The sequence below is a fragment of the Narcine bancroftii genome, chromosome 4, assembly GCF_036971445.1.
Source record: "Narcine bancroftii isolate sNarBan1 chromosome 4, sNarBan1.hap1, whole genome shotgun sequence".
In the NCBI taxonomy this organism is placed as follows: domain Eukaryota; kingdom Metazoa; phylum Chordata; class Chondrichthyes; order Torpediniformes; family Narcinidae; genus Narcine; species Narcine bancroftii.
This window is the reverse complement of record NC_091472.1, coordinates 304,169,818-304,196,390: the sequence shown is the minus strand read 5'-3', so window position 1 is coordinate 304,196,390 and position 26,573 is coordinate 304,169,818. Positions and strand designations below refer to the sequence as shown.

General features: G+C 39.5%; 1 protein-coding gene and 1 long non-coding RNA gene across 6 annotated transcripts in view; one reads left to right on the top strand and one right to left on the bottom strand.

The window, feature by feature from the left end:
* LOC138762199 (uncharacterized) overlaps positions 1-3,276 on the top strand; it is a 29,143-nt gene extending 25,867 nt beyond the window's left edge. Inside the window, exon 2 of the long non-coding RNA XR_011356816.1 lies at positions 3,019-3,276. This is a non-coding gene — a long non-coding RNA (uncharacterized lncRNA). The remainder of the gene's footprint in view (positions 1-3,018) is intronic.
* The window catches only part of LOC138762198 (juxtaposed with another zinc finger protein 1-like), a 163,372-nt gene that overhangs the window by 67,965 nt on the left and 68,834 nt on the right, over positions 1-26,573 (bottom strand). The window lies entirely within an intron of this gene.

Genomic DNA, 26,573 nt, shown 5'->3' with positions numbered 1-26,573 from the left:
AAGTACTCGAGATGGCAGAGGCCGACAGCATCGAATCCACGCTGCTGAAGATCCAACTGCGCTGGGTAGGTCACGTCTCCAGAATGGAGGACCATCACCTTCCCAAGATCGTGTTATATGGCGAGCTCTCCACTGGCCACCGAGACAGAGGTGCACCAAAGAAGAGGTACAAGGACTGCCTAAAGAAATCTCTTGGTGCCTGCCACATTGACCACCACCAGTGGGCTGATATCGCCTCAAACTGTGGATCTTGGTGCCTCACTGTTCGGCGGTCAGCAACCTCCTTGGAAGAAGATCGCAGAGCCCACCTCACTGACAAATGACAAAGAAGGAAAAACCCAACACCCAACCCCCAACCCCAATTAACCAATTTTCCCTTGCAACCGCGTCTGCCTGTCCCGCATCGGACTTGTCAGCCACAAACGAGCCTGCAGCTGACATGGACGTTACCCCTCCATAAATCTTCATCCGCGAAGCCAAGCCAAAGAGAGAAGAGAATACACTCCCATTAGTGTTTTCACGCCTTTGCCATTCCTCAATTCCACCCAAATAGCCTCACTGGACGAGCCCTCCAATCTATCCTGTCGTAGCACTGCCGTACTGTTTTCTATATCCAGCAATGCGACTCCTCCACCTTTTATCCCCCCTGTTCTATCATGCCTAAATATTTGGCTACCAATCATGCCCCTCCTGCAACCAAGTTCCACTGATGGCTACAATATCACGTATAATATATTTCCATGTGTCAATCCATGCTCTTAGTTCTTTTCTTACAATTCTCCTTGCATTGAAATACATACATACATAGAAAACATACACACCTATGCACGCCATTAGATTACCATCTACTTTTACTACCCTCTCTTCTTCATTAACTTTAACTTTCTGGTTCTTCTCTCCCTTCAAATCTAGGTTTTTTTTTAACCATAATCTCCATACTCTCATTCAGATTCCCACCCCCCCCTCCCCCCGTCAAACTAGTTTAAACCCTCTCCAACTGCTCTAGCAAACCTGCTTGCGAGGATATTGGTCCCCCTCCAGTTCAAGTGTAGCCCATCCCTTTTGTACAGGTCAGACGTTCCCCAGAAGAGATGCCGATAATCCATAAATGTGAAGCCCTTCCCCTGCACCAACTTTAACCACACATTCATCCTATTCCTACTCTCTCTAGCACGTGGCACAGGCAACAATCCTGAGATTACCACCCTTAAAGTCCGGCTTTTTAACTTCTTTCCTAACTTCATATATTCTTTCTTCAGGGCCTCATCCTCACTTCTATTTATGTCATTGCTGCCTACATGGATCACGACATCTGGCTGCTCACCCCCCCCCCCACCCCCAAACCCCGCTCCCGCCAGCCAGAATACGGTGTACTTGATCAGAAACATCCCTGACTGGCACCTGGGAGGCAACATAACAACTGGAAGGCCCGATCTCGTCCAGCAATCCTCCTATCTACTCCCCTAACTCACTTTATCCCCCAAGAGTATTTAAAACTGTATAATTATTATTGAGGGGATCGACCGCAGGGGAACTTTGTTCTGTCTTTCTTCCCTCCCCTCCCCCCCTTCCATTTCCTCCCAGACACCTTTTCAAACACTGCATAGTAATTTATTTGCATGTGAATTATTTTGGTGTATTTGCAAGTTATAGGATATATTTGTGCTATAACTGTAGCATTTGTTACAAAGAAAATGACCTTGAGTGAAACTAGAAAGTGATTGTAGAAAATACACAAAAGTACTGGAGATACTCCGAAGGTCCCAAAGCACCATTTTATGTGTTTTCCCAAATTACTCGCAAGCGAACACCTTAGAATGAAATTCAGTACTCTCATATGAAAAAAAAATCTGATTCATCTTCCTAAATCAACTTGTCTCAGCTAAAGCATTTGTGCATATTTTTATAGAGTTGCAGCTGACAATATAAGATATTTGGGAATGGTGAGGAGGTTTGAAAGTTAGAAAATGGAATGTGTGGGGATAGGGTGGTGGGGAGGTTGGGAAGATATGGATCCAGTTCTAACATGAACTCATTCCAAATTCACACCAAAACAATCACTTGTACTACTGAAATCATACCTTAGAATGAATTAGCACATGTAGGAAAGGAGGAAAATCAATTATGTAATACATTATGTAACAAATCTCCCCAAATGTGCAAGATTTTGCTGGTTTCTTTGCATCATTGATTAGCCAAGCAATAAAGAAAAGATCAGCTTCATTCTTCTCAATGCATGCAAATGGCCTCTCTGATCTTTGAAATTCACAACCTTTACTTTATGAATATGGAGGGTTTATTCTAAGAGCTCAATACAGATGAAAATTGTACAACAGCAGTGATCTGAAAAGCTTACATAGTGCTTACAAGTTCTCCATTCTTTCCTCAGGCATTAGATCTGCTCAAAGTAAAATAACTTGCATGCATTTCAGAAACACGATTCAGGGGCTTTCCAAGCCTGTAAAAAGGCAAAGTTTTTCATGTGACCAGCTAATAAGTTTTTTTTTAAAGTTTAAAAGTGAACAAAACCAGAAGTTCATCTGCAGCACGATGTGCAGAATGCCAGATGTGATTACAACTCAAGTCTTCTAGAGTGGGACTGAAACTTAGTGGTGTGTTTCTTGTGTGAAAAAGATAGCCCGCTATTATTCATTTATCCCCAAAGTGCAATTTTTGCGAGTCAGGAGAATTGAATGATATTGTTGAAATCTACAAATGATAATAAAATTACAGGATGGTAATTGGAGAATCACCTTAAAGCTAATAATTCAATCTAATTAAAAGGACAGACCTGCGATTGAACTCAGTTACAAATCACAAGGAGGATTTATTGTGAAAAATGCGTTTAGCAATTATGCAACATAATTACAGGGCTTAAGTACATAACAGAGATCAAAGCACTTATCATGAGCAATAAAATTCATATAGTTTTAAAGATTCTAAAGCTTTAGCTTGTTCTTTATTGCATCAGCCATTTGCTATATACCCATGACAACTGCAAATGTGTTTTCCCTGTAGAAGACAAGATTTGAAAATGCAACAGCTGCTCTTTTAGAAGACTGCTGCTAAAGACACAAATTGCTGCAACAACTGTATTAAAAATACAATCATATTTGGATTCATTAAGCAACACTATTAATAACCTTAAAATATAAAATTAATGATCGCCAAGGATGGACAAAGACTAATTAAAGTGCATCAGAGCAAGATAATGATTGTTATTTTAATCATTAAAATGTATTCATATCATGCAATTAAAAATTCAGATGTTAGATATTTCTGAGTGCTTGTCTGCATCTTTGTATTTATCATTTTTAACTGCAGTGGTTAGCAAAGTAATGAACAGATTGCAGCTGTTAATTATTTCTCTTTGGGACACTGCCTGTTTGTAATTTCATTTTGTCACCAACAGAGGGTGTTAATCCTTATTAAAGGTCATAGGAGTGGTACAGAGACAACTCACAGCAACCATTACTGTACTACAAATTACTGGCTACAGCAATATAGAAGCTGTCAGACAAGCTTAGTGAGAAATTGTTTGAGGAAATGAACCATTCAGCAATTCATCACAACGTATTCCACCGATTCCAAATTGAAACCACAAAACAAAATTAATATTCTAACCCCTTGATGTTGCCTTTATTATATTAGGGGATAAAGGACACTTAAGTAACTGCCGTAGAAGGCAGCACAAAATAAGACAAATATATTTTAAAGAAGAATAATACTAAAAATGTTTAATAATTTGCCAGTACAGACATCAATAAAAATGAGTTTTATTTATGCATAAAACACATTTAAATGGAGCACTTTTTAAAACAGTCTCCACAGGTGGTATTAGTCCTAATAAATTTAAGTAAAATAGGCTTCTCTTTGAAATGTTCATTAGTAAAAAATAAACCTAAAACTAAAAAAAAAATAACATATTTAAAATGCTTTGTCCAGAACAAATAAAAACTTTCAGTCTAAAGAACAATATTGATATGAAATAACTTATTGACAAGAGCTGGCAAATATATTGAGACTGAAAGTGTGGAGGGAGGATAGCCAGTACATAGAGAAAATGGTAGTGGCAAGCCAGGGGCTGCCAGGGCTGAAACCAGGAAAAGGGGATGATGGCCAGAGAATTCCAGTGGGAGAAATTAAATTTTGAGATGGGATGGTAGGAGAAAAAAGTAGCCAGATGGAGACAGCTTTTATTTTGGGAGGGGGTAGGGAGGTAGAGACAAAGTCTGGAGGTGGTAAGTAGAACCAGTAAAGGGCAGAGGACCACAGGAACACTCTGCTCTGGAGGAGAGAATGATGGAGCAGATTCCCAGGAAATGGTAGAAATGTGAGCAAGGGCCTAATAGAGGGGGGAGCCACATATCTGAAAGAGAAAATTTCAGAAGTACTGGAATGGAAAGTTTAATTTTGAAACAACTGAATTGTAGACAGAGAAAGCAAGAGAGAGAGAGAGAGAGAGAGAGAGAGAGAGAGAGAGGAATGGTGGATATTAGGTGGTTGAGGTATCAGTTGGCTCATAGTAGAAATTGGTGGGTAATTTTGACCTGAGATAAAGACAGAATGACCCAGAAAAGAAAGTTAAGTATCAGAAATTGTCCAAAGTGAATGAGGTCAAGATGGAAGTTAACAGCAAAAGTGATGCAATTGACAACTTCTATATGTCCAAGAAGCAGCATCAATACACAGTTGTCAATGTAGCCCAACTTAGCCAACAACCCAATGATAAACATTATTTTCCAATTTCAGGTAACCAACTCCAACTGTGTTCCTTTATCCACTTATACCAGTCCACTTTTATCCTCCTGTAACCCTGTTTCATACCCTCCCCCACCTAGTTCCATCTACCCACACAAGTATCCCCTGGATTTCTTGTCTTGATCTACCTCTCCTATTCCCTCCCTATCAGGTTTCACCTGCACATCATCCCTCCATTTTCTCATTCAGGGTATCATCTACCCTCTGCAGTTCCAACTGCCTGATCATTTTTCCTCATGTTTCCACCTATCACCCAGCAGCCTCCATCTCAAATCATCCCACCTCACCTTATTACATCTGCCTGTTATCTCCCACCTCACTTGACACCAGATATAACCTACCAGCCCGTCTCATCCTTTCCTCATACCTCTTTACACCGACTCTTTCCTCCATAATCTCCATCAGAACCAGAGTACCACAGGGCTGCATTCTTAGTCCCCGCTCTACTCGCAAAACACCTATGACTGTGTAGCTCAGTACAACATTTATACATTCGGTGGCAATACCAGGGTCATGGGTTGCATAAAAAGAGGCGATGAGCCAGCATACAGGAGGGAGATTGAAAACTTGGTTGAATGGTGCACTAACAACCTCGCACTCAATGTACCAAAACCAAGGAGCTGATTGTTGACTTCAGGAAGGCATAATCACGTCTGCACCTCCACTTCCTCAAGAAATTTGCAGAGATTTGGTATAACATCTGAAACCCTAACAAACCTACAGATATGTGGTGGAAAGTGTGCTGACCGACTACATCATGGTTTGGTATAGGGACACCAATACCCCAGAGCAGGCAGCCCTGCAAAAGGTAGTGGACACAGTCCAAGATATAATTGGCAAAACCCTTTCCAAAAATGAGAACATCTACAGGGAACACTGCAGTCTGAGAGCAACAGCAATCAAGGATCCACACCACCCACCCATCACACGCTCTGTTCTCACATCAGGGAAGAGGAATAGGTGCCACAAGACTTGTATCACTAGGTTCAGGAACAGCTGCTACTCCTCCATCATCAGACTCCTCAATAACAAACTCAGAGCTTCATTTAAGGACTCTTACTTTTGCATTTGACGTCTTTCCCCTCATGCATTGCAGTACATTTTTGAGTACAGTTTTTTTTTGGACAACCGATAAGTGGCAATTCTGCCTCGCCCACAGGAAAAGAATCTCAGGGTTGTATGTGATGTCATGTATGTACTCTGAGTTTTTGTTGTGGCTGTGGTTTAGGGGCTAATGTTCTGTGTGCCCTTTCTATTTCCATTCCTTCCTGTAATTCTGGCATTCCTAGGACCCTGGGGATCCATTCTTTTATAAATTCTTTCATATCTTTGCCTTCTTCATCTTCCTCATGGCCCACTATCTTTATATTGTTTCTCCTATTATAGTTTTCCATTATATCCATCTTCTGAGCTAACAACTCCTGTGTTTCTTTAACTTTTTTATCAGATTCTTCCAGTTTACTTTTTAAGTCGTCCACTTCCATTTCTACGACTGTTTCTCGTTCTTCCATCTTGTCTACTCTTTTCCCTATTTCTGTCATGACCATCTCTAATCTACTCACTTTTTCTTCTGTACCTTTTATTCTTCTTTTTATTTCACTAAATTCTCATGTCAGCCATTCTTTTAATGCTTCCATATATTCTTTAAAAAAAAATTTATCCATGTACTGTCCATTCCCTTCAGCCACAACAAAAACCAAGATCCATTCTAGTAAAATTACTGAGATATAAGACAAGAGAAAATATATTGGAGAAGGCAATGAAAAAAATGAGAGAAGACAAAAAGCCACTAGAATACAAAGATCAAAAAAAAAAATTCTACTCAGACATAAGTTTTGAGCTCCTGAAGAAGAGGAAGGAGTTTAACGCAGCAAAATCGACCCTATGGAAGAAAGGCTATAAATTGATGTTAAGATATCCAGTGGTGCTTAAAATAGTTATCCCGGGGCAGCAAAGCAGACTGTTCTCAGATCCGGAGAAAGCACGAGAATTTGCAGAACGCCTGCAAAACAGACAGAGAGATGAAGAGATGTAACAAGAACAAGAATGAAGACAAACTTCATACAAAGAAGAAAATTAATGTACAAGTAAGAACTAAGAAGGGGAAGAAAGGGAAGAAAGGAAGTAAGGGGGGAATTAAGAGGGTGAGCTTTGTTATATGTGAAGATAAAAGTCTTTTCTGGAGGGGGGTGGGTGGGAGAGAATGACAGTCACTGCGAAATCAGTTGACGCTTGCGAGCAGGTTCGCAATCCAAATGGAGAGGGGAGATGTGGTTGCCCGGCAAGGGACAAGGGGAAACTCAGAGAGGGGGGGGGGAACATTAGGGGTTAAGGGAATTTTAGATGTGGGAATAGTGGAAATATTTTATGTTTTAGAAGTGTGGTCTTACAGTATGTTCAAAAAAATACAGAAATGGATATGGGGGAAAGATGATAATGAGGAAGCAGAAATGAGAGGTAAACAAAGTATGAAATGGCCATGTTGAATTATATGACTATAAATATTAACGGAATACATAACCAAATCAAAAGGAAGAGGCTGTTAAATTTACTGAAGAAAGAAAAAATTGATATAGCATTCGTGCAAGAAACATATGTAACTGAAGTGGAACACATGAAATTAAGGAGAGACTGGGTAGGGCACGTAACGGCAGCATCATATAACTCAAAAGCCAGAGGAGTAGCTATATTAATCAATAAAAATGTACCAATCAAAAGAGAGGAGGAAATAATAGATCCAGCAGGGAGGTATGTAATGATAAAGTGTCAGAAATATTTGGAATTTGCTCAATGTATATCCACCTAATGAAGAGGGTCAAAAATTTATGCAAGATATCTTTTTGATGATTGTAGATATGCTGGGAAATATACTGATAGGAGGGGACTTTAACCTTAATTTGGACTCAAAGATGGATAAAACTGGAAAAAAGGCTAGCACAAAGAACAAAGTAACCAAATTTATGGTTAAATTGATGCAGGAAATGCAACTTTTGGAGATATGGAGGAGACAACACCCAAAGGAGAAGGAATACTCATTATTTGAGTAGACATAAAACATACTCAAGGATAGACCTGTTCCTGTTATCAGCCCACATCCAAGGGAGAGTTAGGAAAATGGAATATAAAGCTAGATTGTTATCGGATCACTCACCCCTGTTATTAGCAATAGAGCTGGAAAACATCCCACTGAGAACGCATAGATGGAGAGTAAACTTAATGCTATTTAAAAGACAGGATTTTAGAGAATCCATTGAGCGACAAATTAAAATGTACTTTGAAATAAATATGGAATCAGTGAAAGATAAGTTTATACTATGGGATGCAATGAAAGCGTTCATCAGAGGGAAGATAATAAGTTATGTAATTGTGATCTCGTGTGATCTTGTGAAACATTACAAACATATAAGGTGGAGAAGAAAATAATGAAGACAAAACAGAAGTATTATGAGCTCGGAGAAAAAACGCACAAAATACTAGCTTGGCAGCTTAAGACAGAACAAACTAAAAGAACGGTATTGGCATCAAGGAAAAAGGACAAACAAATTACATATAATCCAGCGATCAATGAAAACTTCAAGGAATTCTACAAGCAACTATATCGAACTGAGAACGAAGGGAAAGAAGACAAAGTAGATGAGTTTCTAGCTAAAATTGAACTACCGAAATTACAAGAAGAGGAGCAAAATAAATTAATAAAACCATTTGAAATAGAGGAAATACAGGATATATTAAAAAAACTACCGAACAATAAAACGCCGGGTGAGGATGGACTCCCAATAGAATTCTATAAAACATTTAAAGACTTATTAATTCCTCCTCTCCTGGAAGTAACGAACCACATTGAAGTAACACAAAACATGCCAGATTCAGTAATACCAAAGACGGGGAAAGATCCACTAACACCAGCATCGTATTGACCAATATCTCTACTTAACACAGATTATAAGATAATAGCAAAACTATTAGCAAACTGATTGGCCGACTGTGTACCAAAAATAGTAAAACTAGATCAAACTGGATTTATTAAGAAAAGACAAACAACGGACAATATCTGTAAGTTCATTAACTTAATCCATGCAGTACAAGGAAACAAGACGCCAACAGTGGTGGTTGCCTTAGACGCAGAGAAAGCCTTTGACAGAGTAGAATGGAATTATTTATCCAAAGTACTACAGAGGTTCAACCTACCAGAGAAATATATTAATTGGATTAAAGCATTATATAAGGGACCATTGGCGAATATGAGAGTAAATGGATATATATCAAATCAATTTAAATTAAGCAGATCAACTAGGCAAGGATGTCCACTATCTCCCTCACTGTTCGCGTTAGCTATACATCCACTGGCAGAACTGATAAGAACAGAAAATAAAGTAAGAGGGATAAAAATAAAAGAGAAGGAATATAAAATCAGTCTATTTCCAGATGACGTCATAATATACTTAACAGAACCAGAAATATCAATAAAAGAATTACAGGAGTATTGTAAAAAAGGTGGATGAGCTGAAGGTGTGGATTGATACTTGGAAGTATGATGTGGTAGCGATTAGTGAGACATGGTTGGAGGAGGGATGTGATTGGCAACTGAATATCCCTGGGTTTCGTTGTTTTAGGTGTGATAGAGTCGGAGGGGCAAGAGGAGGTGGGGTTGCATTGCTTGTCAGGGAAAATATTACAGCAGTGCCTAGGAAGGATAGATTAGAGGGCACATCCACGGAGGTTATTTGGGTGGAACTGAGGAGTAGGAAAGGAGAGGTTACACTTGTAGGGGTGTATTATAGACCACCCGGAGGGGACCGAGACCTAGAGGAGCAAATCTGTAGGGAGATAGTAGATATTTGTGATAAGCACAGGGTTGTAATTATGGGAGATTTTAATTTTCCACATATAGATTGGGAAACACATTCTGTGAAAGGAATGGATGGGTTAGAGTTTGTGAAATGTGTGCAAGATAGTTTTTTACAACAATATGTAGAGGTGCCGACCAGAGAAGGAGCAGTGTTAGATCTACTGTTGGCAAATGGGATGGGTCAAGTGACGGAGGTTAGTGTTGGCAAGCACTTCGGGTCCAGTGATCATAATGCCATCAGCTTCAATGTCATTATGGAAAGAGAGAAATCAGGGCCAAGGATTGAGGTTTTTGATTGGGGAAAAGCTAGATTTGAGGAGATGCGAAAGGACTTGCAGGGTGTGCATTGGGACAATTTGTTTTATGGGCAGGATGTAGTAGAGAGATGGAAGTCTTTTAAAGATCAGATTTTGAGAGTGCAAAAGCTTTATGTTCCTGTTAGGTTAAAAGGAGGGGCAAAAGGTTTGAGAGAGCCATGGTTTTCAAGGAATATTGGAAACTTGGTTCGAAGAAAAAGGGAGGCGTACATTAGATATAAGAAGCATGGAGTTAAGGAGATGTTTGAAAGATACATTGAATGTAAGAGGAATCTTAAGAGAGGAATTAGGAAAGCTAAAAGAAGGTACGAGAAAACTATGGCAAGCAGGGTGAAAACTAATCCAAAAGAGTTCTACAAATATGTTAATGGTAAGAGGAAAGCTAGAGACAAAATTGGTCCCTTAGAAAATCAGAGTGGAAAACTGTGTGTGGAACCTAGAGAAATGGGGGAGATATTGAACAGTTTCTTTTCTTCGGTATTCACTAAGGAGAAGGATATTGGGAGATGTGGGATAAAAAAAGCAAATTGGGTAAATATGGGGAATATAGAGATTACAAAAGGTGTAGTTTTAAGGCTTTTGAAGAATATAAAGGTGGATAAGTCTCCGGGACCAGACGGGATCTTCCCCAGGACATTGAGAGAAGTGAAGGAGGAAATAGCAGAGGCTCTGGCGGTAATTTTTCAAATGTCATTAGATATGGGGATAGTGCCGGAGGATTGGCGCATTGCGCATGTGGTTCCGTTATTTAAAAAGGGTTCAAGGAGGAAGCCTGGCAACTATCGGCCTGTAAGTTTGACGTCTGTGGTAGGTAAATTAATGGAGAAAATTCTTAGAGATAGTACTTATAAACATCTGGATAGACAGGGTCTGATCAGGAGCACTCAACATGGATTTGTGGGAGGAAGGTCATGTTTGACCAATCTGATTGAATTTTTTGAAGAGGTGACTAGGAATGTGGATGAGGGTAGCGCAGTGGATGTTGTCTATATGGACTTCAGTAAGGCCTTCAATAAGGTACCACATGGAAGGTTAGTTAGGAAGGTGCAGTCTTTAGGTATAAATTTTGAGATAGTCAAATGGATTGAACATTGGCTGAAAGGGAGAGGCCAGAGAGTGGTAGTGGATAATTGTCTGTCAGGTTGGAGGCCAGTGACCAGTGGTGTGCCTCAAGGATCTGTATTGGGCCCATTGTTGTTCGTTATATACATTAATGATCTAGATGATGGGGTGGTGAATTGGATTAGTAAATATGCAGACGATACTAAGATAGGTGGAATAGTGGATAATGAAGAAGGTTTTTAAGGATTGCAGAGGGATTTGGGCTGCTTAGAAAAGTGGGCTGAAAAATGGCAGATGGAATTTAATGCTGATAAGTGTGAGGTGCTTCATTTTGGTAAGAAGAATCAGAATAGGACATATGTGGTAAATGGGAGAGCATTGAGGAATACAGAAGAGCAGAAAGATTTAGGAGTAACGGTACATCGTTCCCTGAAGGTAGAAACTCACGTGAATAGGGTGGTGAAGAAGGCTTTTAGTATGCTGGCCTTTATCAATCATTGCATGGAATATAGGAGTTGGGAGGTGATGTTGAGATTGTATAAGACGTTGGTGCGGCCTAATTTGGAGTTCTGTGTGCAGTTCTGGTCGCCTAATTATAGGAAAGATATAAACAGAGTGGAGAGAGTGCAGAGAAGGTTTACCAGAATGTTGCCTGGGTTTAAGCATCTGGAGTATGGGGAGAGATTGGACAGATTGGGTCTTTATTCTTTGGAGCGTAGAAGGTTGAGAGGGGATTTGATAGAAGTATTTAAGATTATGAAAGGGATAGACAGAATGGATGTGGATAGACTATTTCCGTTAAGAGGAGGAAAGTTTAAAACAAGAGGACATGAGTTAAGAATTAAGGGGCAGAGGTTTAGAGGTAACATGAGGGGGAACTTCTTTACTCAGAGAGTGGTAGCTGTGTGGAATGATCTTCCGGGAGAAATAGTGGCGGCGGAGTCAATTGTATTATTTAAGAAAATGTTGGACAGGTATATGGATGAGAAGAAGATGGAGGGTTATGGGCATTGTGCAGGGAGGTGGGATTAGAAAGGGGTGTTTGGTTCGGTGCGGACTAGAAGGGCCTAATGGCCTGTTTCCGTGCTGTAATTGTTATGTTATGTTATAAGAAATTGAAGGAAAATGGAGAAGTATCGGGGTACCAGATCAACACAAATAAAAGTGAAGCAATGCCAATGAATAATGCGGATTTCACAAAGTTTAAGAAAGAATCACCATTTAGATGGCAAACACAAGCAATTCGATACCTAAGTATACAACTAGATAATAATCTAGGCCATCTATACAAACTAAATTATCAGCCATTAATGAAGAAATTACAAGAGGACTTAGAAAATTGGAAAGACTTACCACTAACACTGATAGGAAGGGTAAATTGTATTAAAATGAATATCTTCCCAATGATACAATACCTATTTCAATCATTACCAATTCACCTAACAGAGAAATTCTTCAAGGAGCTAAAGAAAATAATAAGGAAATTCTTATGGAAAGGGGGGAAACTGAGGATAGCGCTAAATAAATTAACAGAATGGTACAAACAAGGGGGCTTACAGCTACCAAACTTTAAGAATTATTATAGAGCAGCACAATTAAGATACCTATCAGATTTTTATCAAACAAGGGAAAAACCAAATTGGACCAGATTCTTCTTTGGCTTGGCTTCGCGGACGAAGATTTATGGAGGGGGTAAAAAGTCCACGTCAGCTGCAGGCTCGTTTGTGGCTGACAAGTCCGATGCGGGACAGGCAGACACGATTGCAGCGGTTGCAGGGGAAAATTGGTGGGTTGGGGTTGGGTGTTGGGTTTTTCCTCCTTTGCCTTTTGTCAGTGAGGTAGGCTCTGCGGTCTTCTTCAAAGGAGGTTGCTGCCCGCCAAACTGTGAGGCGCCAAGATGCACGGTTTGAGGCGATATCAGCCCACTGGCGGTGGTCAATGTGGCAGGCACCAAGAGATTTCTTTAGGCAGTCCTTGTACCTTTTCTTTGGTGCACCTCTGTCACGGTGGCCAGTGGAGAGCTCGCCATATAACACGATCTTGGGAAGGCGATGGTCCTCCATTCTGGAGACGTGACCCATCCAGCGCAGCTGGATCTTCAGCAGCGTGGACTCGATGCTGTCGACCTCTGCCATCTCGAGTACTTCGACGTTAGGGATGTAAGCGCTCCAATGGATGTTGAGGATGGAGCGGAGACAACGCTGGTGGAAGCGTTCTAGGAGCCGTAGGTGGTGCCGGTAGAGGACCCATGATTCGGAGCCGAACAGGAGTGTGGGTATGACAACGGCTCTGTATACGCTTATCTTTGTGAGGTTTTTCAGTTGGTTGTTTTTCCAGACTCTTTTGTGTAGTCTTACAAAGGCGCTATTTGCCTTGGCGAGTCTGTTGTCTATCTCATTGTCGATCCTTGCATCTGATGAAATGGTGCAGCCGAGATAGGTAAACTGGTTGACCGTTTTGAGTTTTGTGTGCCCGATGGAGATGTGGGGGGGCTGGTAATCATGGTGGGGAGCTGGCTGATGGAGGACCTCAGCTTTCTTCAGGCTGACTTCCAGGCCAAACATTTTGGCAGTTTCCGCAAAGCAGGACGTCAAGCGCTGAAGAGCTGGCTCTGAATGGGCAACTAAAGCGGCATCGTCTGCAAAGAGTAGTTCACGCACAAGTTTCTCTTGTGTCTTGGTGTGAGCTTGCAGGCGCCTCAGATTGAAGAGACTGCCATCCGTGCGGTACCGGATGTAAACAGCGTCTTCATTGTTGGGGTCTTTCATGGCTTGGTTCAGCATCATGCTGAAGAAGATTGAAAAGAGGGTTGGTGCCAGAACACAGCCTTGCTTCACGCCATTGTTAATGGAGAAGGGTTCAGAGAGCTCATTGCTGTATCTGACCCGACCTTGTTGGTTTTCGTGCAGTTGGATAATCATGTTGAGGAACTTTGGGGGACATCTGATGCGCTCTAGTATTTGCCAAAGCCCTTTCCTGCTCACGGTGTCGAAGGCTTTGGTGAGGTCAACAAAGGTGATGTAGAGTCCTTTGTTTTGTTCTCTGCATTTTTCTTGGAGCTGTCTGAGGGCAAAGACCATGTCAGTAGTTCCTCTGTTTGCGCGAAAGCCGCACTGTGATTCTGGGAGAATATTCTCGGCGACACTAGGTATTATTCTATTTAGTAGAATCCTAGCGAAGATTTTGCCTGCAATGGAGAGCAACGTGATTCCCCTGTAGTTTGAGCAGTCTGATTTCTCGCCTTTTTTTTTGTACAGGGTGATGATGGTGGCATCACGAAGATCCTGAGGCAGTTTACCTTGGTCCCAACAAAGCTTGAAAAACTCATGCAGTTTGGCATGTAGAGTTTTGCCGCCAGCCTTCCAGACTTCTGGGGGGATTCCATCCATACCTGCTGCTTTGCCACTTTTCAGTTGTTCGATTGACTTATATGTCTCATCCAGGGTGGGAACCTCATCCAGCTCTAGCCTTAGGGGCTGTTGAGGGAGCTGGAGCAGGGCGGAATCTTGGACTGAGCGGTTGGCACTGAAAAGAGATTGGAAGTGTTCTGACCATCGGTTGAGGATGGAGATCTTGTCGCTGAGGAGGACTTTGCCGTCTGAGCTGCGCAGCGGGCTTTGGGCTTGGGGTGAGGGGCCGTACACAGCCTTTAGAGCCTCGTAGAAACCCCTGAAGTCGCCAATGTCCGCGCTGAGCTGGGTTCGTTTGGCGAGGCTAGTCCACCACTCATTTTGGATCTCCCGGAGTTTGCGCTGAAGATGGCTGCATGCGCGACGGAAGGCTTGTTTCTTCTCTGGACAGGACGGCTTTGTAAGGTGAGCCTGGTGGGCAGCTCGCTTCTTTGCCAGCAGCTCCTGGATTTCCTGGCTGTTTTCGTCAAACCAGTCCTTGTTTTTCCTGGAGGAGAAGCCCAGTACCTCTTCAGTGGATTGCAGTATGGTAGTCTTCAACTGATCCCAGAGGGTTTCAGGGGACGGGTCCGTGAGGCGGATTGCATCGTCGAGCTTTGCTTTGAGGTTTGCCTGGAAGTTTCTTCTCGCTTCGTCTGACTGCAGGTTTCCAACATTGAACCTCTTTCTGGGGGCTTTATTGTTCCTGGGCTTTGGTTTGAAGTGAAGGTTGAGCTTGCAGCGAACCAGCCGGTGGTCAGTGTGGCATTCCGCGCTAGGCATGACCCTGGTGTGGAGCACATCTCGTTTGTCACTTTCTCGCACCAGGATGTAGTCCAGGAGGTGCCAGTGTTTGGATCGGGAATGCATCCAGGTGGTCTTAAGGCTGTCCCTCTGCTGAAAAAGGGTGTTTGTAATGACAAGCCGCTGTTCTGCGCAGAGCTCCAACAGGAGGCGCCCATTGTCGTTGCACTTGCCGACGCCATGCTTGCCCAGGATTCCTGGCCAGGTTTCTGAGTCTTTGCCGACACGAGCGTTGAAGTCGCCCAGGATGACAACCTTGTCGGCTGTAGGGGTGCGTTGGATGAGGTTGCGCAGGTCGGTGTAGAACTTGTCCTTTTCTGCTGGTTCCGCCTGGAGGGTTGGAGCATAGACACTGATGAGGGTGATGTGACGCTTGTTCTGAAGGGGGAGTCGCATGGACATGATTCGGTCCGAGAGGCCTGTCGGAAGGTTTTCGAGTTTGGAGGCAATGAAGCTCTTGACCATGAAGCCTACACCAGATAGGCGTCGTTCATCCGAAGGCTTGCCAGACCAGTAGAGTGGACCAGATTAGAGCTAGATAAAATAGGGGAGATGGTACCTGAACACATACTATATAAGTGGGATGAAAAGCTGGTGCAACATAGGAATTCACCAGTACTGCACCATCTGCTCAACATTTGGAAGAAGATTCACGTAGAAAGGAATAAAACAAATTATCAACTACCAAAATTAATAGTGATGCAAAATCAACTAATCCCTTTCACAATAGATAACCTTTCCTTTAGAGAATTGGAGAGAAAAAGGATCAAAAGAATAGAAAATTGTTTTTCAGGAAATAAATTATTATCTTTTGAACAAATGAAGGACAAATATGGTATAACTCACGGTACAATGTTTCCATACCACCAATTGAAAACCAACTTGAAGGAAGCAATTTTGAATATGTGATTACAGACACAATGATAATTAAAAGATTTATAACAAACATGTACATCAAACTGCAAGAGAAAGAGAACGAGGAAACAAGCTGTAAACCCAAACAAAAATGGGAACAAGATCTAAACATAAAGATAAAGAATGAAACATGGGAAAAGTTATGCTCCGGAACTATGAGAAATACAATAAACACGAGGTTACACATGATACAATACAATTGGTTACACAGACTATACACCACTCCCCAAAAGTTAAATAAATGGGACCCAACAGTATCAGACAGATGTTTTCACTCTAAGAAGGAAACGGGAACAACAGTACATGCAATTTGGGCATGTAAAAAAGTGGAAAAGTTTTGGGAAGATCTAAATCGGGTATTAAATAAAATCACAAAAAGCAACATACCCAAAAATCCAGAGATCTTTCTTCAAAGTAATATAAGAAGTAAAGAACTTGGACTCGATTTGGATGAAGCACAAAAAAGATTTATTATGATAGCCTTAGCTGTAGCAAAAAAAATGTATAATGTCAACCTGGAAATTAGAAGATAGCCTGAGAATACAGCAATGGTACATAGAAATGAATATATGTATTGCATTGGAATATATTGGACTTTTAATACAACATTATTGAAGAAGAAAGATTTTTGTGACTTTATGAGACTGCAGATAAAAATATTTCTTAAAACTAATGGCAATTCATTAATGAGTAAGTTTGTAATATGGGACACTATGAAGGCATACTTGAGAGGCCAAATAATAAGTTACACTTCTAAAATAAAGAAAGAACATATGAAAGAGGTAGACCCATTAGAAAAAAGAAATACTGAAATTAGAGAAGTTAAAGAGTTCTGTGTTGTGTATTGGCCTATGTGTTGTGTTGATTTATGTTAAAAAGTTTGCCTTAGAGAGCCAAGGTGAAGGTGGACTGCTGTGGAGTGGAAGGCGGCCCAAAACATGAGTCATTGTCTGAAAGACAGTTTAGAATGTTGGGATTTCAAAAAGGGATTCTCTCTCTCTCTCTCTCTCTCTCTCTCTCTCACACAAAGATCTTTTGGCTTCAGTTTACCAAACAAACTGAATTTTATTTATGATCTTTGCTTCGATTGAGATCGAAGTTTTGTGAGTCTTATGTGTTTTTATGTCTTAAGTTTTTCTGTGGGCTGGTTGGAAATATAACAGACTTTAATTATATATGTTATATTTAGGCTGGGGAATTTATTAGTTTTACACTGTTATAGAAAGTTGTATATTAACCAGTGGGCATTGTTATAAAAGGGGGGAATTTTGAATTAAAGTTTGAAGGTGAATTTTTTTTGTTAATGAAGTAATTGTTCATCCTTCATCCTAATTGATATGCCTTCTTTGTGGTTGCTGGTTTGATCTTGTAACAGAAGGAATTACATGTACAAAAAAATGATGAGAAAAAAAGATTATTGGAATAAAAAAATTGAGATATTATATGATACAAACTTTTAGGGTAGAAAGGGATATAATGAGGACAAAACAGAAGTACTATGAAAGTGAGAAAGCTCAAAGTATTAGCATGGCAATTGAAAGCTGAGCAAGTTTCTATAACATTGCAATGAAAAAAGAAATCTTTGAAAGATGAAAATAAAATAGAGAAGTATTTACAACAAGTTCAATTGCCTATGTTAGATATAGATGAAAAATTAGAGTTATCGAATTCATTTTCTGAGAGAGAAGTTTATGAGGCTTTGATGACACTACAGAACAATAAAGCTCCAGGAGAAGATTGTTTCCCACTGGACATTTATAAAGAATTTAAGTAATTATTAATTCCTGTATTAATGGATGTGTTCAACTTGCCAGAATTTTTTAAAAACAGCATTATTCAAAAAAAAGGAAAAGATAATTTACAACCTTCTTCTTATAGACCTATATCTTTGTTGAAAATGAATTATACCCTAACCCTAAATTACTAGCTAATCGATTTGCTAAATATTTACCAAAATTAATAAATATGGACCAAACTGGTTTTATTAAAAATAGACAAGTGGCAGACAATATAATTAAATTTATGAGTTTGATAAATGTAGCACTGAATGGAAAGAAACCAGCAGTGGTGGTTGCATTAGATGCAGAAAAAGCATTTGACAGATTGGAATGGGACTTTCTATTTAGAGTATTAAATATATTTGGGATTCCAAATGCTTTTATAAATTAGATAAAAGTGTTATAATCAACCAAAAGCTAACGTGGTTCCAAATAGACAAGTATCAAAATGTTTTTGTTAGAAAGATCATCTTGATAAGGATGTCCATTATCACCATTTTTGTTTGCAATTGTTCTGATGTGTTTCCAATATAATAAGGAAACACGGTTTGGTCTTGTGTAAAAGTGGAAGGGTTCTGGAAGGATTTGAGTATATTATTAGGACAATTTATGAAGATAAAGATACAAAAAGATCCGAGAATATTTCTACTTGAAAACATATATATGAAGTAGATTAAAAATTGAAGTTGGATAAATATCAAGAAAAATTTCTGAGTATAGCAATAGCAACAGCAAAGAAATGTAGCAATAAAGTGGAAAATGGAGAATTTTGTAACAATAGATAGATGAAATACTGAAATGCAAAATTGTATACCATTAGGAAAAAAAAATTACTTATAGTTTAAGGAATCAGATTGGGAGTTTTTTTAAAATAAGATTTGGGAATTGTATATGGATTTTGGAAATAAAAGTCCATCCACATGACCCACTTTGCCCGCCCCTCTCAGCTAATAATTAATTTTTAAAAGTTCAGAAATACTAATTATGATAATAATGATTTAATGTATAGATTTGGGTGTTTTTCTTTCTTGGTGGATGGGGGGTTGCGGAGAAAATAGAAAAATTTATTGTATCATCTTGCATTATGTTGCTACAAATTATTAGTTTCATTGAGTTATCATGCAAATGATAAATATATTTTTTTTTAATTTATGTACTCTGACAATAAATCTAAACTGAGTCCTGAGCTACTGTCTCAGCTAGAAATATTGACCACCCCTTTGCCTCCACAGATGTTGCTTGACCCATCAAGTTCCTTCAGTGATTGTTTTTTTTTGCTGAAAATTCAGGTATCTGCAGTTTCATGTCTCAAAATAAATATACAAACACAGTTACCAAAATATGAATTTCAATGAATACGAAAAAATGTATTTCCCCTATTTATTGATTTTTTTTTTAAAAAAGACCTTTTTCAATTTGTCACATAGTTTGAGGGAAGATTTTCTTTTTAAAGGGTAGGGGAAAAAATTTATACACCAAAAATTGCTTTGTGTTAATGCTTAAACCCTGATTTTTACTTAAAGGTTGCATAAAACTATATAAAGCTTTAGTACCGATTGAAGTTGGTGAGGTACAAAGAAAACAATCAGCAGTAATTGAACAAAAGTAATTTCACAAAGCAAAATTCATGATGAGTAACTGTGGAGTTCTTTTTGACCATCAAACTAACTAATTTAAGGACTGTATCTCAGCAGCTATCAGTAAAAGTATATTTCAAGACCAATAAATGGCATGCCTTCTCAACAGATTTGTTGACAGCATATCCAAATGTTGCTCCAACTCAATCTATAGGTTTGCAGCAGGTACCATAGTCATGGGCCAAATATCAAATACCTGTAATGATGAGACAGAATATAGGAAGGAGATAGAATCCAGTGGCCTGCTTCCAATTTTAGCAACCTCTCTCTTAACATTTGGAAAGCAAAAGAGCAGATCATTGAATCAAGGGGGAGTGGAGCCCGCTCTCCTGTCCACAACAATGCACTCAGATGCAGATAAAATAGAACCTTCAAGGATGAAGCACAACTGAACTGGAGATTTGACATTAAATCTCAAAAAGTTTTGGGAGCAAACATTTCCAGTGACCTGAACTGGACCAACAACATTGACACAACAATCAAGAATCGCACCAATGCAACTGCTTCCTTAGAACAGCCATTCTCAACCTTTTTTAGCTATGGCCCCTTCACAACTCTGCTCAAAGTTTGTGGGTCCACTTTCCTGTGAAGCAGTCCAATTTAGATGGTTTCTTCCGTACAGTAGCAAACACCGGAAGCTATCTGAATAAAGTGAAGGGAGGACAGTTTAGGGGAGACATCAGGTGCAAGGTTTTTTTTTGAAAAAGTTGTGAGTGCCAGGAGCGGTGGTAGAGTCTGAAACATTAGGGGCATTTAAGAGATTCTTGGACAGTCACATGGATGAAAGAAAAATAGAGAGTTGTGAGATAGGCTTCCTTTTTTTGCTACTATTTATAGATCAGCAGAACATCAAGGACTGAAGGGCCCATATACTGTGCTATAGTGTTCTATGTTCTGCCCTACTGACAACATAAAAAAACAAATTTTATGAATTCAGTCCATGGCCCCTTGAAAATAGCTACCTTGGAAACCCAAATTGTGGTTTGCCCAGCACTATTACAGTACCAGCAACTCGGGTGAGAATACAGCACTGTCTGCAAGGAGTTTATCTGTTCTCCCTGTGTCTGCATGGATTTCCCCCAGGTACTCCAGTTTTCTCCCACCTTTCAAAAACTTACAAGGGATGTAGGTTAATTGGGGTATTTGGGAGGCATGGTCTCATGGCCTGCTACTGTGCTGCATGTCTAAATTTAATTTTTTTTTTAAATGAAAAGTTCAGCATGGCTGCCACGTCCCTTATCAACTTCAACAAGTGCATCCAAAGCATTCTAGCTCGATGCATTGCAGCATGGTACAGGAGCTTCTGTGCTCAAGGTTAGAAGCAGCAGAAAGTGGTGAATGCAGCTTAGAACATCAAGCAAACATTCCTACCCTCCATAGGTCATCTCTGATGACCTTTGCTGGGGTCCATGTTTCCATTGCCTTGGAAAGGCAGCCAACATTCTGAAGAACCCATCCCACACTGGCCACTCTCTCTTCTTCCTTCTAGAAGGCTCAAGAGCATGATATTACACTCTATCAGGTTCAAGGACGTTGCTCCCCGACAACCACAGAACTCCTGCATCAACCTCAATAGCGATCTCATGTGGCCTTTGCTATCAACAAATAGATTGTTTCAGTTTAACATCTCACACCATAATGGGCTCTTCCATTTCTACGTTGTACTGCTCTTCACATGTTAAGACATTGCTGGCTCCTCTGCTTATGAAACATATCCTTCCCTCTGAACATAAATTTGCTGGTCATTATGCTATTCAGGATGAAATTTATATATTCGTAACAAAAATCCTTAAATTTTCAATAGTAATACCACAGCTTTAAAAAAAACTCACTCAATGTGTTATGGGAGGTTGATTTCATTCTAGTGAAGAGAATCAAGCTTAAATACTGCCATCAGAGATTAAGCAGGACTGCATTGGATACAGAAAATGCTCAAGAATGTCAGCTAATTTCAGATATAAACAGGTAAAATTATTTGTTCTGTAACACGCAGAGATGCATCTCTCTTTAGTGATAGATCAGGTTTTTTTTAATTAACCCAACTGAAACTAAAAACATGTGAAAAGAATATTATATCTTAATGACTACTTCTTTTGACCTATTGGATTACTCAACATAAAAGTTAGGAGTACAAGTCAGTTATGTGGGCCTTAGAGTCTACTCCAATATTAATCTGGGTGACCATATACCACAGCTACATTTTCATGCACTAGTCCTATATTCAACACTTCCCTTTATATCCAGATACCCAATGATCTCTACTTTGGGAGATCTCAATTATTGATAATCCACGACTTCCAGTGTAGAGTTCTTAATATCTATTACCCTCAAATATTTCTTCTAACTCAGTTCTAAATGGTCTACCTCTTTGAGACACTGGAACTTAAGAGCTCACATCAATGCTGTCAAGTCATGTGTTATGTCTCTGAGTTACTTGGGAGGCTTTTTAAATAACTTAGAGATTCAAATAACAGAAGAGACTTTACTTACTGATGCCTTCTACCATCTCAGGAAACTATTCATACACACACTCTATACATTTACATGCGCCCCACAGTAGTGGACTATGGTTACTACAGTGAGAAGGGTGTATTCCTACGTGGTTACAAAATAGTTAACGTTAGCCTGACTGTATAGATAAAGAAAAATTTTGAGTTCCTTATAACTTTCTTTCCAGTGAATGTGCACGGAATGTAACCATTGGCCTCTGTGTTGCTGGTCCACGTGTAGGTGATGTAGCTTATTGTGCTTCACCTGACAACTGCTGTGTTGATGTTTTGGTATTAGTGGTTGTGGTCTCTTCACTTGATACGTCACTTGATATTGGTGTTGCAGACTTTGCTGGTTTTAAAGCTTTCTGCTTCATCACATCTTGTGTCGGCTGAATGTGAATTCTGTTCCTCCTCAACTGATTGCCAGTCTGTCTTGACAATGTACGATCTTGGTGTTGAGATTTGAAGAAGCTGAGTATCTTTATCAGTAGTTTCCCAGTCAATATTTATTCTTCAAATACTCTCCAAAACATTTTTGGAAAATATGAAAAATAGGCTGAAAATCCTTTAAAGCTGTGAAAGGCACAATATAAATTAAATCTCTGATGACCTTTGCTGGGGTCCATGTTTTCAACATCAGCTCATGAATATGCACATGCTGCCCTCTGAAGAGTTCTGCAATGTTTGTTATCATGCTGGTGTCCTTCTTCTTGTGTGCCAGTCAGTCTTCTTCTGATTTGCTCCAGGTCTTCTGAAGGGTATATTTTGCTTGACAGAATTGTTTTACATCTCCTGCCATTTAGAAGTTCTGCCGAGGACTTCATGTCAGCCCTTAAAGGTGTTGCTCATAATGATGGAAGGGCTAGGTCTGGGTCTTCTTTTGTTTTGCGACACTTAACTAGTGTGTGTTTCAGTTGCACTTGTCTTTCAATGAACCCATGACCTTTGGGGTAGTATGGGGATGATGTAGTGATAATAAACCCATACTCAGCAGCCAGCTTTCTGAATTGAGCAAGTAATATGTGACGCGAAATGTGATCCATTGTCACATATTACTTGCTTGGGTATTCCTTGTTCAGCAAGAAGCGTTCTCATTTCTGAGGTGATAGTTGATGCTCTCAGGTCTTTCACCCTTTTGAAAAATGGAAATTTAGTGTAGTAACAGGCTTGATTCTCAGTGAATAAGTCTGCTCCCACTGTGTGCCTGGCATGAACTTCTGTGGAAATAATTTTCTGTTTTTATTGTGTGTTTCTGTTGATCCTTTTTCATATCTTCCTTGTCTGAATCTAATAATTGACAGAAATCAACTGCAACTCCCAGCAGCTATCCAGACCTAGAGCGTAGAGCGGATGTTCTTTCCCTTATGGCAGACATTGATCTTAGTTCTCCCTAAATTTCATAATTTCAATTGCTGCAAGTCTAGATATTAGTGGAAATATATGCTATCCAAATGAAATTTCAAAATGTTACGCACTTTCAATATAAAGTACAATGTTAAACAAAGAAAGGGACCAAGTTGTAGCCTTATTTCAGACAGTTTTTACAAAATTTTATAACTCAGAAGATTGTTCATGGCACCTACAGTGCCCTCCATAATGTTTGGGACAAAGATTTTTCTTTTTATTATTTATCCCTGTGCTCCACAGTTTTCAAATTGTACTCAAACAACTTACACGATTAAAGTACATATTCTAGATTTTATCCAAGGTCATTTGCATACATTTTAGTTTGACCATGTAAAAATTAAAGCACTTTTTATAAGACACAATACATAATACCCCCATTTCAGGGACATTTGGCTTCACAAGTGTTTGTGATTACTTGGGCATGATTAATTTCTTCATTGGTGCAGAGACCTAGGCTTGCTTCTAAGCTTTTGATCATCTCTGGACTCTAGAGTTGTCATTTTTCAACATGAGGATCAGAGTTGAGCAAATGCAAATCAAAGAGGCCATTATGAGGCTGAAAAACAAGAATAAAACTGCACAAGAGACATCACCAAACCTTGGGATTACCAAAATTAACTGTATGGAACATCAGTAAGAAGAGAGAGTGCACAGGTGAGCTCAGTAATCACAAAGCGATTGGTAGGCCAAGAAAGACCTCCACTGCTCATGACAGAAGAACTCTCATCACACTGAATAAAAATCCCCAAACCCCGTCCGACAGATCAGAAACACTCTTTAGGAGGCAGGTAGGGTATGGATGTGTCAATAACTGCGGTCTACAGAAGGACTTCAGAAACAGAGGCTACACTGCAAGATGCCAACCATTAGTTAGCCACAGAAACAGGATGGCCAGATTATATATTGCTAAGCATTATAAAGTGCCTGCAGAATTCTGGGAAAAAGTCTTGTGGATCAAGATGAACTTGCATCAAAGAGAAGGCAAGAGCAAAGTGTGGGGATGTAAAGGAACTGCCCAAGATCCAAAACACACCACCTCATCTATGAAACATTGGGGTAGAAGGTTATGGCCTGGGCGTTAATGATACAACTGCTGATGGCAGTAGCAAAATTAATTTGGAGGTGTATAGAAACATCTTATCTCCTCAGGTTCAAGCAAATGCCTCCAGACTCATTGGTCGGCTCTTCATCCTACAGCAAAACAATGATCCCAAACATACTGCTAAGCAACAAAGGAGTTTTTCAAAGCTGGAAAACTGGAAAATTCTTGAATGGCCAAGTCAGTCAGCTGATCTAAATCCAACTGAGTATGCCTTCCATATGAAGAAGAAAAAAGTCAAGGGAACAAGCTCCTGAAACAACCAGGAGCTAAAAATTGTTGCAGTAGAGGCCTGGCAAAGCACCACCAGAGAAGATACTTAGCACCTGGTGATGGCAATGAATCACAGAATTCAAGCAGTGATTGCACGCAAGGCCTAAGCAACAAACTGCTAAACATAACTACTTTAATATACATACTATTGCTTTGTCCCAAATATTGTGGTGCCCTGAAATGAGGGGACTATGTATAAAAAGTGCTATAATTTCTACATGGTCAAAACAAAATGTATGCAAATACCCTTTAATCTAATCTGGAATATGCACTTTATGCACATGTGAATTGTTTGATTACAGATTGAAAACTGAAGCACAGGAGTAAATAAAGGAAAAATTCTTTGCCCCAAATATTATGTATAATTATCCTGACATACATGAATTTTATAATCCAAAAATAACTCAGGTTTTCATGAGTTGCTGCTTGTCAAGTCTGTAAATTTGTTTATATAAATAGAAAATAGGCCCATAAAATATAAAATGGTAAACTGCACATCACTGTTTCCCAAAAATGATAGCCAAATAAGGTTCTCATTCTCCCCACAGAGGCATTGCAACTTTAAATAAGTCAGCTAATACAAAGTATAAATAAATGAGGGACAAATGGGTATTCCTTAATGACTATATAATCAGTCAAATATGAGCAATCTGCACAATTGTTTTAGTTTTCAAATCTCTGACGCACATCATTCCTTAAAATGTTCAAAACAAAAATTGTGCGGGGTTCACCAGGTCACACAACTGAAAATTTGGACAGTTGAAGAATATCAGAAGTTGCATGTTCTGTTCCAACTACAAACTGAACTATTCAGTAACAGTTGTAGTGCATTCCAAGATCTGTTAAGCACCATTTAATTAGTCGTTATTGACATTGTGCAGCTACAGGACTTACAAAGACCATATATTACAAGCCATTTCAACCAAGGTCAGGCCCTCAAGGTCAAAGCAGAAAAATTACAGACATAGTTGGATGTGCTTTTGTGACAAATACAGAAAGCATCTCAACACAGTATGCATTTTAAATATTTATAGAAACTAAAAAGTGAAAGCCAAGTTTACAAGTATATTATAACAATGCTACATTATTGTAAAAGTCAGACATGTTTTATTAACAAATTTTAAACCATTAAAAAACTGCTCTAACACATCCTATAAATGAACTATAATTGATTTTATTGCAAATCTGCATGACCTTGAAGACTATTAAGGAAGCATGAGCTGTAAAGCAATCACCATGTTGCCATGCCAATCAACCACACATTTTTGCAGGTGCTCTCCAGAATTGATTAAGAAAATGCAAAGATTATGGGAACAGATTAAAATGTCTTTATATAATTTGCTGATTTTATTTTGATGTTGCATTTTAGCAATCTTGGATGATTGTGATTGCATTTATTAAAAATTTACAATTTTAACAAAACTTCTAAAAAAATTAAAGTTTTAATTCAATTAAATTTAGACCTTTTAATCTAAATTTAGATCTCTTCAGGAAACACCATTTTCAGTGATAGGCATATTTCACATAAAATTGAAAGTAGAAATAAATGCACATTGCACAACCCCTCTTCAAAGGATGCATGGTAGTGGGGTCGCTATGGTTTTTCTTTGGCTTGGCTTCGCGGACGAAGATTTATGGAGGGGGTAAAAAGTCCACGTCAGCTGCAGGCTCGTTTGTGGCTGACAAGTCCGATGCGGGACAGGCAGACACGATTGCAGCGGTTGCAGGGGAAAATTGGTTGGTTGGGGTTGGGTGTTGGGTTTTTCCTCCTTTGCCTTTTGTCAGTGAGG